General features: G+C 39.1%; 1 protein-coding gene and 1 long non-coding RNA gene across 7 annotated transcripts in view; one reads left to right on the forward strand and one right to left on the reverse strand.

The window, feature by feature from the left end:
* The window catches only part of LOC142016128 (multiple inositol polyphosphate phosphatase 1-like), a 47,259-nt gene that overhangs the window by 18,594 nt on the left and 16,656 nt on the right, over window positions 1-12,009 (forward strand). The gene's annotated exons all lie outside the window — the stretch shown is intronic.
* The window catches only part of LOC142016130 (uncharacterized), a 40,987-nt gene that overhangs the window by 4,076 nt on the left and 24,902 nt on the right, over window positions 1-12,009 (reverse strand). The window contains exon 4 of one of the 2 annotated variants that reach the window (XR_012646304.1): window positions 8,663-10,292. The exons of the other annotated variant lie outside the window; for it this stretch is intronic. This is a non-coding gene — a long non-coding RNA (uncharacterized LOC142016130). Of the gene's footprint in view, window positions 1-8,662; window positions 10,293-12,009 lie in introns of those variants that run through there. 2 annotated transcript variants of the gene reach the window in all.

The following is a 12,009-nucleotide window of genomic DNA, read 5'->3' on the forward strand; positions in this document are numbered from 1 at the left end:
ATCACATGCTTGCTTCCTCAAAAATAATGAAAACTATTAGTTTAGATCTCACCATTTGAAGTGTTACTACAGGGATTTGACTTTCCCTTTGACTTTTATTACTTCCCTTATTCCTGCTAATGTGCCCTCAGAGCTCTCAAACTATAGCTTTCTTTATCTATTGTTTACCTGTGTGGGCCCAATCCTGTTTCCATAATCAAAACGTTTCTCTTTTTTATGGTCACAAACTTTAACTCACTGCCAATATAGCAAGGAGAGTGGGCTCCTTGACTACCGCCCTCCCACACAAACCTTTTATCACGAGGAATGTTTTTAATTATTATTTGGGCATTGCTTAAAGACTTTACCTTTATTAAAAGACAATCATATACATTGCATCTTATTACAGGGTCACTCATGTTAAGTGCATACACATTTTTTTTAACACCCATTGCACTGCTCTAACTAATTTTACACTGCTGTACACAGCTTACATTCCCCTGCTCCCCCGCCCCCCACCCCCTTTTTTTTTTTTTTTTACATCTGGGGCAGTTAAATTTCAATAGAAACCCCTTGTCTTCTTTTAGCAAGTTTTACTGAATTATGGAGATTTTAAATTTGCTTATTTCTTTGGCTGGCTTATTTATAGATAGTCCTTTGGAAAAAGTTGTTTTTAGAATGATTTCAAAGAAACCAAGAATTGTTCTTCATAACATTTTACAAAGTTTAAATTCTTAGTTTCCTCCTAACTCTGCAAGGTTAATTTACTCTTTTCTTTTTTCTTGAATTACTTGCTTATTTTCCAAAATGACATTTTATTGGATATTACCATTTTTAAGTATTACTTAAGGGATTTAGATCTTTTATACCTAAACTTACTGTTTTTCCTATATTGGTGTCCATATTGGAAAGTGTCCCCTCCTTATGGATACACCAGCAAGACAGACAGACAGACAAACAACATTACCCCAACTGGTCACAAAAACTAACAAACCCCGAACATAAAAGACGAGGAATACAGATTAGTACAGATTCTAATTGCCAGACATTTGGTAGCACAAAACCAAAACAGCTCTTTGTTGCTGCAAGGGCAAGTTATCAGATTTTGACACAAACACATGTTAGCAAAACAATTAATTTAAACAAAACTCCATGACACATACACAGCAACATAAATGCTTGCATGACTACACTTTGTACCACAAAGGCTACGTCTACACTAGCCAAAAACTTGGAAATTGCCATGCAAATGGCCATTTCGAAGTTTACTAATGAAGCGCTGAAATACATATTCAGTGCCTCATTAGCATGCGGGTGGCTGCAGCACTTCAAAATTGACGCGGCTCGCCGCCGCGTGGCTCATCCAGACAGAGCTCCTTGTCGAAAGGACCCCAGCTACTTCAAAGTCCCGTTATTCCCATCTGCCATACTTGTTTAACTTGCTGGCATGAATACTATGAGAGATGAAGGAAAATAACACCCACAGCTTTCCCCATATCCACAGAAACAGTTATCTCATTACAAAAGTTAGGTTGGTTTGGCATGGCTTGCCCAGGGGACTGCATATTGACTATTCCTGATCACCTTCCTCACCTCCCAGTGTTTCAAAATGGATTACTTGAGGACCTGCTTGTTGATTTTTTCCCAAAGACTGAGATGAGGCTGACCAGTCTGTAGTTCCCCAGATTCTCCTCCTTTCCCTTTTTGAAAGATGGGCATTATATTTATCTGCCTTTTTTTTTTTTTAATTTCAATTATCTGGGACTTCCCACAATCTCCTTGAGTTTTCAAAGATAATGGCCAGTTGCTCTTGCAGTCACATTAACCAACACTCTCATCACCTTCAGGTGCATTAAATCCAGCCCCATTGACTTCTATATGCTAAGTGTTTTTAGATCAGCTTTAACCTGTTCTTTCACTTCTGAGGTCCGCTCACCTCCTTCCAATATGCTGCCAGTACAGAAGTCTGGGAGCTGATACTGTGAAGATGGAGACCAAAAAAAAAAGCATTGAGTACTTCAGCTTTTTTCTACATGGCTTGTCACTAGATTCCTTTCCCCACACTTTCCATGACAATGGACTTGTTAACCAACCTGTAGAAATCCTTCTTGTTATCCTTCACATCTCTTCTTAATTTAATTTTCAGTTGTGGTTCAGCCTTCATGATTACACCCCTGCATGCCCAAGTGGTATTTTCATATCCTCCTTAGTCATCTCTCCAAGCTTCCACTTCTTCTAAGTTTCCTTTTTGTATTTAACTCACCTAAGTCTTCTCTGTTAAGCCAATCTGGTCACCTGCCATATTTTCTATTCTTTCTGCACATTGGGATGTACATTGTTGTTTCTGAACCATCAATAAGGCTTTTTTAAAATACAGCCAGCTGTTCTGGATCCCATTCCCCCTCATACTAGCCTCCCAGGGGATCCTACCCATCAGCCCCCTGAAGGAGTCTTTTGTGAAATCCAGGGCCTGTGCTCTGTTGCTTTCCTTTTGTCAGGATGTTGAGCTTGACCATCTCATTGTCACTACTGCTCAAGTTAGCATTGTCTTCTGCTTCCCCTGCAAATTATTTGCTGTTTTGGGGGCAGCAGGCCTAGAGGAGCATGACCCCTACTTGATTCCTCCAGATGTCTCACCAGGAAACTTGTCTCCAACACTCTTCAAAAACTTCCTGAACTACCTATGCACAGCTGTATTACTCTCTCAGCAGCCGGTCCCTGGGAAAAACCAGGGCCTATAATCTTGAAACTTCCATTGTTGGAAGACAGCCACATCTACCTCACCCTCCTGATTTAATATTAGACCACCTTTGAATACCTGACATTTAGGATTCATCTAGAGAGAATTAAAAAGAAACTGTCAGTCTGATTTACCAGGTGTGTCAGCCATTGGAGTTACAAGTTAGATCAGGGGTTGGCAACCAAAAAAGCAAGAAAAGTCTTTAATTTTTTTTTAATTTGGTTAAATTTTAGTAATTCAGGAGCCACAATACATGTGAATACAAGACAGTCCTTAATAAAGAGGTTAAACCATACTTTTTGTAATCCCTATTTTAAGAAGAGCACACAAACAATGAAGCGGGTCTTTGCCCACAAAAGCTTATGCTCTAAAATATCCGTTAGTCTATAAGGTGCCACAGGACTTCTTGTTGTTCTTAATGATCTGTAATGTGATACATGTTTACTGTGACATTCACAAACTTTTTGCGTATTCTGTTTTGTCACACTTTACTTGTATGTTTGTATAACTTCTTCCTGACTTTCACTCCCAAACTCACTTTAATTATGCCAATTTTCCCTTGTTTAATTTCAGTTTTCTTTCTTAAAATGTGGGTTGCCCTTCACAGCAGGAATGCCACAAGCTTTAGTTTTAAAAAAAAAAAAAAAAAGACTTGATTAGTAACGAATCAAAACACAGATACAGTCCCATGATGCACTGCACATAGTAAAGGGAGGGTTATCCAACATTTCAAGGTCACATATTGTTTGCTATTTTGCTATGAGTTGTTCATTGTTGGGCTTTTACAAGTGCACTGTTTATCAAAAATAGTCAGGAGGTTCAGTTTTTGTTTTGTTTTGTTTTTTGTTGTTGTTTTTTTTTTTAAACTTTGCAATTATAGCGTCAGGAGCCACAAAGAAGTCCTTAAAGAACCACAGGTTGCAGACCCCTGAGTTAGATACCTTCAACATTAAAAGTTTGTTTGTCAATACAAGTTGTATTTTGTAGTTTACTCGTGATACACACAATTTGGAATAGATAAGGAGTCTCAACTGACTTGTCACCATTTGTAGAACTCTAGTATTATCTAGTAAGAGTAAATCTTAGATATAATGTACATGTTGGATTTTGTATGTATATTTAATATACCAAATAAGCTGTGGTATTAGATCTGAACCTATGTTAAGAATCTGACTTCCTCTCATGCCCTTACTGACATACATGTATTAAAATTTAGCAGCTGCAGGGGCAAATTTTGTTTCAGAAAGCAGTTGCTGCAGGTGTGAATTTTTTTTAAGAAAGCAGAAACATGAATCTAAGTACAGGCTGAACCTCTCTAACCTGGAATGCTCTCATCCAGCAAATTGCTCAGGGGTGGAGCTATACAAACAGGAGATCCGGTTGCAGTTTGTCACCAGAGCCCTTAGGTGGAGTTCTAGCTTTATAATTGAAAATAAAATGTTTGGGGTTTTGAGAAATAACTGGATTGTTATGAGGAATATAAATATGGTCAAGAATTATGCAATCTTATTAACCGCTTCTGCTAGGATGCTTCTCACATGGTATCACTGGCACTAGATGAGCTGAAACCGCTAAACCAGATGTAAAGGAAGCATGTTTTCTTTGTGGGGTTACTCACCTTGCTCGTGTTGGGGAGTCATTTTATAATGTTCAAAAGTGCTTTTTTTATTTTTGGGTTTTTTTGTTTTGTTTTTTGCAGTCCATTAAACCCACTTGTATTGATTTGGAATGCAATACATACTTCCTTTTATTGCCCGAAGCAGATCTGACCACAGAATGCTATCATTCTTGCCATTTTATTTGTCAGTTTAAACAACTTCCCAAACATTGCATACATGGTTTTGTCTCATTCCTGCCAGTTACTTCATTCTGACGTAAGTGGAGAGAAAATTTAGATTGTTGATGCAATTCTGGTATGACTTTTAAATACAGGACACTCAGATCGCACACTTTTAACTACGTCCATTTTCCATCTAGGAAGCTTAAAAAAATCAGCTTTTTAGCTAGTAAAGGCTTCTGCTTTTTTATAGCTCTGCAGGTATTGATAAATTTGGGATTTTAATCTAGCTTTTGTTTTATCAGATTGTACTAGACTGTATCTGGTAAGTACCTGGTTTTACTAGTCCTGTAAAAAGAATTTGAAAAAAAATCAGAGACAACAATAATATAGTATCTGGAGCTAACAGAAGGAAGAGGAGAAAGTAGGTGAGAAAAAAATCAAGCTTTGTGTTCAGGTGTCCTAACATAGAAATAATTCATTCTGAGACTTACAAAAATTGTTCACTTGTTAATATGCCTTACGTTATTCAAATTTTTCATTTGAATAACATTCATGTAATTTGTCCTTTTTTATATTTTACTCACTTTAGGCAGTGAAGTTATACAGGATGGTTTCACTCTGGTTCTCAGCAGAAAAAACACAGTAAAATGTGGGTTTCAGACTCAAGAGGCAACACTTCACAAATTTCTCAGTGTTTAACTATTTTACAAGGTTTTTTTTAATCTGTACTTTTGTCTATGAATACTTAATACTAGATGTTAGTGTGCCATGTGTACAGCAAATAGGTCTATGTGCCTAAATCATGGACATATTATATTTAGGTAATTTAAATTATAAAATATTACAATTAATTTTAAATGTTGATTAAAAACAGCATGTAGTTCCATCAACGAGCAGAAGATGGAGAAATTAAAACAGTGAAGATTCTGCTATAATGCACTGAATTAATCTCACAGGGGTAGCCAAGTTAGTCTGTATCTTCAAAAACAAGAAGTCCTGTGGCACCTTATAGACAGACATATTTTTTTGAGCATAAGCTTTCATGGGCAAAGACCTGCTTTGTCAGATGTATGATGACTCATGCATCTGATGAAGTGTGTCTTTGCCCACGAAAGCTTATGCTGCAAAAAATCTTCGTCTATAAGGTGCCACAGGACTTCTTGTTGGTTTTGAATTAATCTGTCCCCCAACTAATGCTTAAAAGTACAGGTTGAACTTCTAAAATCTGGGACTCTGTTTTGGCAACATCTGTGGTCTCGCAGGACCACAGATGTTTCTGTTTCAGAGAGCCTGGGCACCTGGGAGTGGGGACCAGCTTGGAATTTGGTGGTAGGCAGCCTTAGCCCTACTGGGCAGCCACAGCCGGAGAGGGACAGGCAGTGGCTGGGCAGCTGTGGATGGGAAGCTGGGGACAGAAGCGGGTGGGTCCTGGTGACTGGGGAACCAGTGGTGAGTGGTGGAGCCTCAGCCACCAGGGAGCACTCTTTCCAGGGAACTAACCAGGGAGCAATGGGGCTGGGAAGCTGCAGGGCCAGGAAGCTGCGGGGCCAGAAGCAGGCCAAGGAACAGTGAATTGTGGCAGCTGGGGAGCAGCCATAAAGATAGCCGGGGGGTGGCGGGGCTGCAGCTGCCAGGGTGAGGAAACCATAGCTGAGGCCAGGAAGCGGATGCTCATGGCTGGGCCAGGACCTGGAAGCCAGCATCCCAGACTGAGGGAGCTGCAAGTGGTGTCGGGAAAATGGCTGAGGCTGGTGGCTAGGAGGGGAGCCCCAAGGGCTTTGACCTCCTCTGGTCCAGTAAAATCCCTCATCCAGGACTGCTCAGGTCCTGAAAGTTTTGCACTAGGGAGGTGCAACCTGTCCACAGACATCTACCTCTAACCACTCTTATATCTGAGCAGTTCATAAATATTAACCCTTGTGTGTTAAGGAAACATTCATGAGGCCCATTTTACACATGAGGAGCTGAGATTCAAAGAAGGTTCTTTCTTAATGTTCCACAAAAACTTGAGAATGAAGCTGAGGCTAGAATCATATCTTCTGAGCCTCAGTCCAGAATTGTAACTACCAGATCAATTTTCCACAGTAGTTCTAGTAAAGCGCTCTTTGTGTGTGTGGGGTGGGTAATTATATACACACACTTTTTTTTTTTGGTAACTTTTCATATAGCAACTTCAAAATGGTGACTGGCATCTCTCAATACTGGGCAATAGTTATTCATTCATAAACAAATTGTAAAGAATACTCTTCCATGGGATGATGCCTCACTTCAGCCAAATCAAAAGCTGTCTTGAAACCGACTTCTGAAAATTCAGAGCAGAGGAAGAATAACTCATTTGTAAGGTGACATAACTTTTTTTTTTTCATCATGTATTCCTTTATTTTAAGAGGGGGTAAATAGGCCTATCCAAACATGGGAAATTCTAATGAAAAAGTTTATAGGGGCACATTTGTACTTCAACAATAAGGATTTTTTTGTTAAATTATATTGAATTTGTCAGAATGATTTATACTTATTGTGATGCTTGTCTGTGTGTCCTTTAGGCTACATTTAAATTTTGTAGTTTTGCTTTCTTCTGTGGACAAATTGAATATGGGAGGGAGAGCCTTTTCTTTTGTGTAACCGTAATGACAGTTTGTCTGTCTAAATTTTCATTTATTTTGGACATACAGGTGCATAGTTGCTTCATCAAGACTGTTATTTAACTTTTTTTTTTATTTTGATAATGCTTGTGAGTTGTGCCCCCACACCCAAACTCCTTCATGGAGCCTACACTGCTTCCTGCACCTCAAGACCCTGCCTGAGTCCAGAGCCCACTCCCACATACTGAACCCCTCATTTCTGGTCCTACCTCGGTGCCCATGCTACCAGCCTGAGCCCCTACCCCTTCTTACACCCCAAAGCCCTCAGCCCCAGCCCAAATCCCCCTCCTGTACCCTAACGCTTTCTTATCTCTGGCTCCAACCCAGAGCTCCCACTCCCAGCCAAAATTGTCATCCCCTCCCGGACCCCAACCACCCTGCCACAGCCCAGAGCCTCCTCTCATACTCTGAGCCCCTCATTCCTGGTCTTTCCCTGGAGCTTGCATCCCCCGCAGTTCCACAGTGTTTTTGGTACCCTAATAGCTATGGCTGCAAAAAAAAATCTCTTTACATCTACAGCTGGCAAGAAAACTGCTCTCACTCCTGTCAAAATCAGACTTTAACCATGGTGATCAGAGCATTTGTGACTGTCATGGTTCAGTACAGTAAAACACAGTTTCATTCCTACTACAAATTAGCTCTAAGAGATTTCCTATTGATTCAGAATACAGCAATTTGTTTGCTTATCAAAACCACATCACCTCTTCACTGGCACTCTCCAGTATTAGGTCAAACCCATTGTGAGGTTCTCGAGTTCAAAGTCCTCACTGAGACTGGCTCAAGTTACAGGGGGAGGGAGGGTAACAGTTTCATCCACCTGAACAAGATTTTTATGGCACTTATGTTCTTCTGGTCCATCAAGCTGGTAACCCTAGGAGGGAAACTCATGCTTATGAGCAACACAGCTTCTTCTGCAACTGGTTTATGAATCTAGACCTCACTCCCAAAAAGATATCTAGATGATGATAATTTCAGAGCTTTCAGATCACAATGTAAATCTTCTGCAACCTACCCATCCCACATCATTGCCACTTGGAAAGAAAACCTAAACAAAATGAAAAATCCCATGCAAAAACAATTAACATCCACTGTACAGAAGAAAAAGAAATGTTTATGTTTCAGCTTTATGAAATTCAGATGTGCTTAGATGCCATACTTCTGGGTGATATGTAGGATTCTAGATTGGTTCATTTTTTAGTCAGTTTTGAGAGTACTGTCAATTCACAAGCCAAGGATGGACAGGATTGTGGGATTTGCTTCAACACAGAGCTGATAAGGGATAACTGTACTTTATTAAGCTTACCTACTCCAAGCACTACAAATTATTCACAAGGTGCACATTGGCAAGCAAAGCACAACAGGAAATATGTATGACAGGATATGGAGCATTTTCTCATGCTTATGTCTCTTCTGCCATGGGGAGTTCCAGTCCTGAAGCATCTCACATCACAGCCACAGCAGACATTGCTCCAGCTGGGGGAATGGCCAAGGCACCCCTGAGGTGGAGAGTCCCCAGTAAAACTGAGCTGGGGCAGGATGTTATGGTATATAATACAGAAAATAAAGAGAATGTACTTTCTGGTATTTCATGTGCTAATTTTTAATTTATTGTGAGGCATGTCCCTGTGCTATTGTGATAGGCTGTGGGTATACTCAGAAATAAATTTCTCCCTCTCATTTCTAAAGGAGATTTGAAGGAACATAGGCTCACGGATTTAAGAGTCCATCTGCTGCTGCCTTTTTTAGCATCCCATCTAATCCTTTTTCCATTGGGATGGACTCACCATTGATTGTTGTGAAAATTAAGTTACTAATAGAAGATTAATATTTCAGGCAGGGAAAAAAGCAGCAGGAAGGGACAAAACCTTAGAAAAACAACTATCTCACTTTACTACAAATGGTAGAACATACAAAATGTAAAAATATAGCCAGTTTATCTCTAAATAGACTAATTTGCATGTTAGCAATTGCTCTTTAGTTTGAGCCTTAAAATTGCTAATTACATGCAGTATTTGGGTTACAAATGTCTTTTTTTCAAAATATGTTTATAAAGTTTGCCCAGAAGTTGATGACACATAGTGTGGTGGAGAAACAGGTATTTTTAAATTGTGTAGGACACCATGGTCATGTTAGCCTCAAAAAACCTACCCAAAATTAGTAGTCTAGAAAATAATAAAAGTGGTTGGCCAGCTCTTAATTATTTATCTCACTGTCAGTTGAGGGATGTGACTGCCACTGTTCTAGTCACAGAAGTTTTTTTTTTTGCATATCTTAAAGAATGTAATGATTAAAACCAAGCAAAATAATCACAGATAATAACCAAGGCTATTTAATTATTAAAGAAAAACAAACAAACACAAAAGGCAAAAGATAAATCAGTTATTTTTATTACAGTCTCTTCTCTCCGGGAACTCTTAGCAGAAATTACACTTCTGAGAGTAGACTCACCTTTGTAGTTGGGGACATTTATCTTTATATATTGAAACTAAAGTCTTAATTTCCCTCAACTTATTTTGAGTCCAGTCTTAGAATAATCAAAAGAAAATAGTGTTTATAAATGAGCAAAAGAATTTGTTTTCAAGGACAGATGGAACCCATTCTTAATAACCAGTTTGTAGAAGAGCAAGATAACTAATTTCACTAAATGCCATGAAATCAAAGAAAATATTTCTATCCATCACTCAGAAGACTCCTTTTAAGGAGCTGTCCTGAGAAAGGCCAATTAATAAAAAGTGAGAATCTTAAACTCAGTTGAATCCCACCTTTTTTTCTGGTTAGTTCTTGTCACCAACCAAGGAATACAAGGTTTATTAGTTTGATGATTAACAAGATACTATTAATACTTTATCTTTTAACTTATAACAGCATTTCAATATACCACTAGAATTATTACAATAGTTTTAAAAAAAGCTAATCCCTTGGTAGCGTCTTAGTTATGTCTGTTTGCCAGGGCTGTTTGAGGTCTTAAAGAAGTTCTCCTTGGGTTGGGTGTCTTGAGGTTTCCTGTATAGTAGCTTCCGTTAGCTGACTATGGCAACTTCAGCTTGTTTGCCAGAGTGGTCAGGAGAAGTTGATGACTGATGTGTTTCAATAGGGTAGCAGAAGGTGGGTAAGACAGGTGCTCATTTCAATTTTCATAGTCTTCTCCTTTCTAGTTTCATGAAATTAAAAGGGAAATATGTCCCTTTTCAGGTTTGTTTAGATTTAAAATTAGTGGCAGTATCCTTTCATTAGCTCAATACAATAACGGGTTGTTGTTAGGCACCTCTTACAGCATGTCTATACTTCCAGGAAGATCGACCTGGTCAGGACTGATCTTCCAGAGTTTGATTTTGCATGTCTGGTAAAAATCCAGTGTTACAAAGTTAACTTTAATAAATTTGACTTTATTTCATACTGTAGACATAGCCTATGCCAAGGCACATTAACGTGGCACCAGGATATCCTGTGATCTCACTTATGCCTTGCAGATTTCCCCATGAGCATCCTATCAGATATGAGACAAAAGGATCCTGTGCAAAGGGTTTTTACACTTTTGCTGCATCCTCTTTGCCTGGGAGACTACAATAGGTTTTTTGAGGTAACCTTCCATCTCCCAAATCTTGTGGCAATTAGTATAAGGTAATTTATCCATTAAACAGTTCACATACCATTTGCTACAACTTTCAAAGAGCCATACAAACAAAAATACTACTTCAAACAAGTTGCATCATAAATGTTAATATTCCCTTCTGATCCCAAATCAAAGTATAGTAACAAACCAGGATAAGACCTGAGCAAACACCTGCAATTCTACTGCTCTAACAATGCAAATTTGCATTTCAAAGTTCTACTCTAAACCTAATGTAACAGCATGCTTCTCGTTTATGCATCTTCCCAACAAGTCTTTAAAGACTGACTGTGGGCAGTCCAGCTGCTCTGTCGACAGAGGGGATTGCTCTTTCGATCCACTTTGCGGTCGGGATGAGGTCTGTTGACAGAAGTTTTGTTGCAAGATATCTTCCGACAAAAACTTCTGCTGACAAATCCCTCTAGTCTAGACATAGCCCTAAAGTTGAACTCAGTCTGAGCATTTTCAGTGCCAAAAATAATAAAATAAGCCTTCTAAAGCAAAAGTCTTTCATGTGAACCTTTGCTCAGCTCAGTGGCTAATGATAAAAGACATACTGCCCTCCCCTGTCCAGAAGGCATAGCACTTTGTTTTCTGCTTCTAATATTTCTATGTCTGTTCCTTTGTGACAGTGGTGGTTAGATGGGAATGATTGAGTGGAAGATTACTGGTGGGATACGAGTTCAGTTGCTGATTCATTAGACTCAGGAGCCCTCTAGAGTTTTGAAGAGCAGACAGCAGCTATGGTCAAGGCTGAGCAAATACTCTCCATCCCCTACCCATGGAGCCAAGTTGTAGGGCTTTCTGTGCAATGCCAAAAGCATAGAGGAGTGTCTCATAGTATATATGAGAAGGAAGCTGAAGTTCTGCACCACAGGGGACTGTCTGACTTAAGATATATTACAAGGAAAATAACATGCACACATTTGAAAAACATATGACAGCAAAACAAAAAAGCAGTCAAGTAGCACTTTAAAGACTAACAAAATAATTTATTAGGTGGTGAGTTTTCGTGGGACAGACCCACTTCTTCAGACCTGTCCCACGGAAGCTGACCTAATAAATTATTTTGTTAGTCTTTAAAGTGTTACTTGACTGCTTTTTTATTTTGATAGTATATAGACTAGCATGGCTCCCTCTCTGTTACTATTCAATATGAGAGCAAGTATATGGAGTATTATTGAAGCCTTCACTATCTCTGATGCCAAATTTATCCTTAAAACTGAAGCACACTCCTTACCAGAAACCTATGCCCCAC

The sequence above is a fragment of the Carettochelys insculpta genome, chromosome 7 (assembly GCF_033958435.1).
Source record: "Carettochelys insculpta isolate YL-2023 chromosome 7, ASM3395843v1, whole genome shotgun sequence".
Classification (NCBI taxonomy): Eukaryota; Metazoa; Chordata; order Testudines; family Carettochelyidae; genus Carettochelys; species Carettochelys insculpta.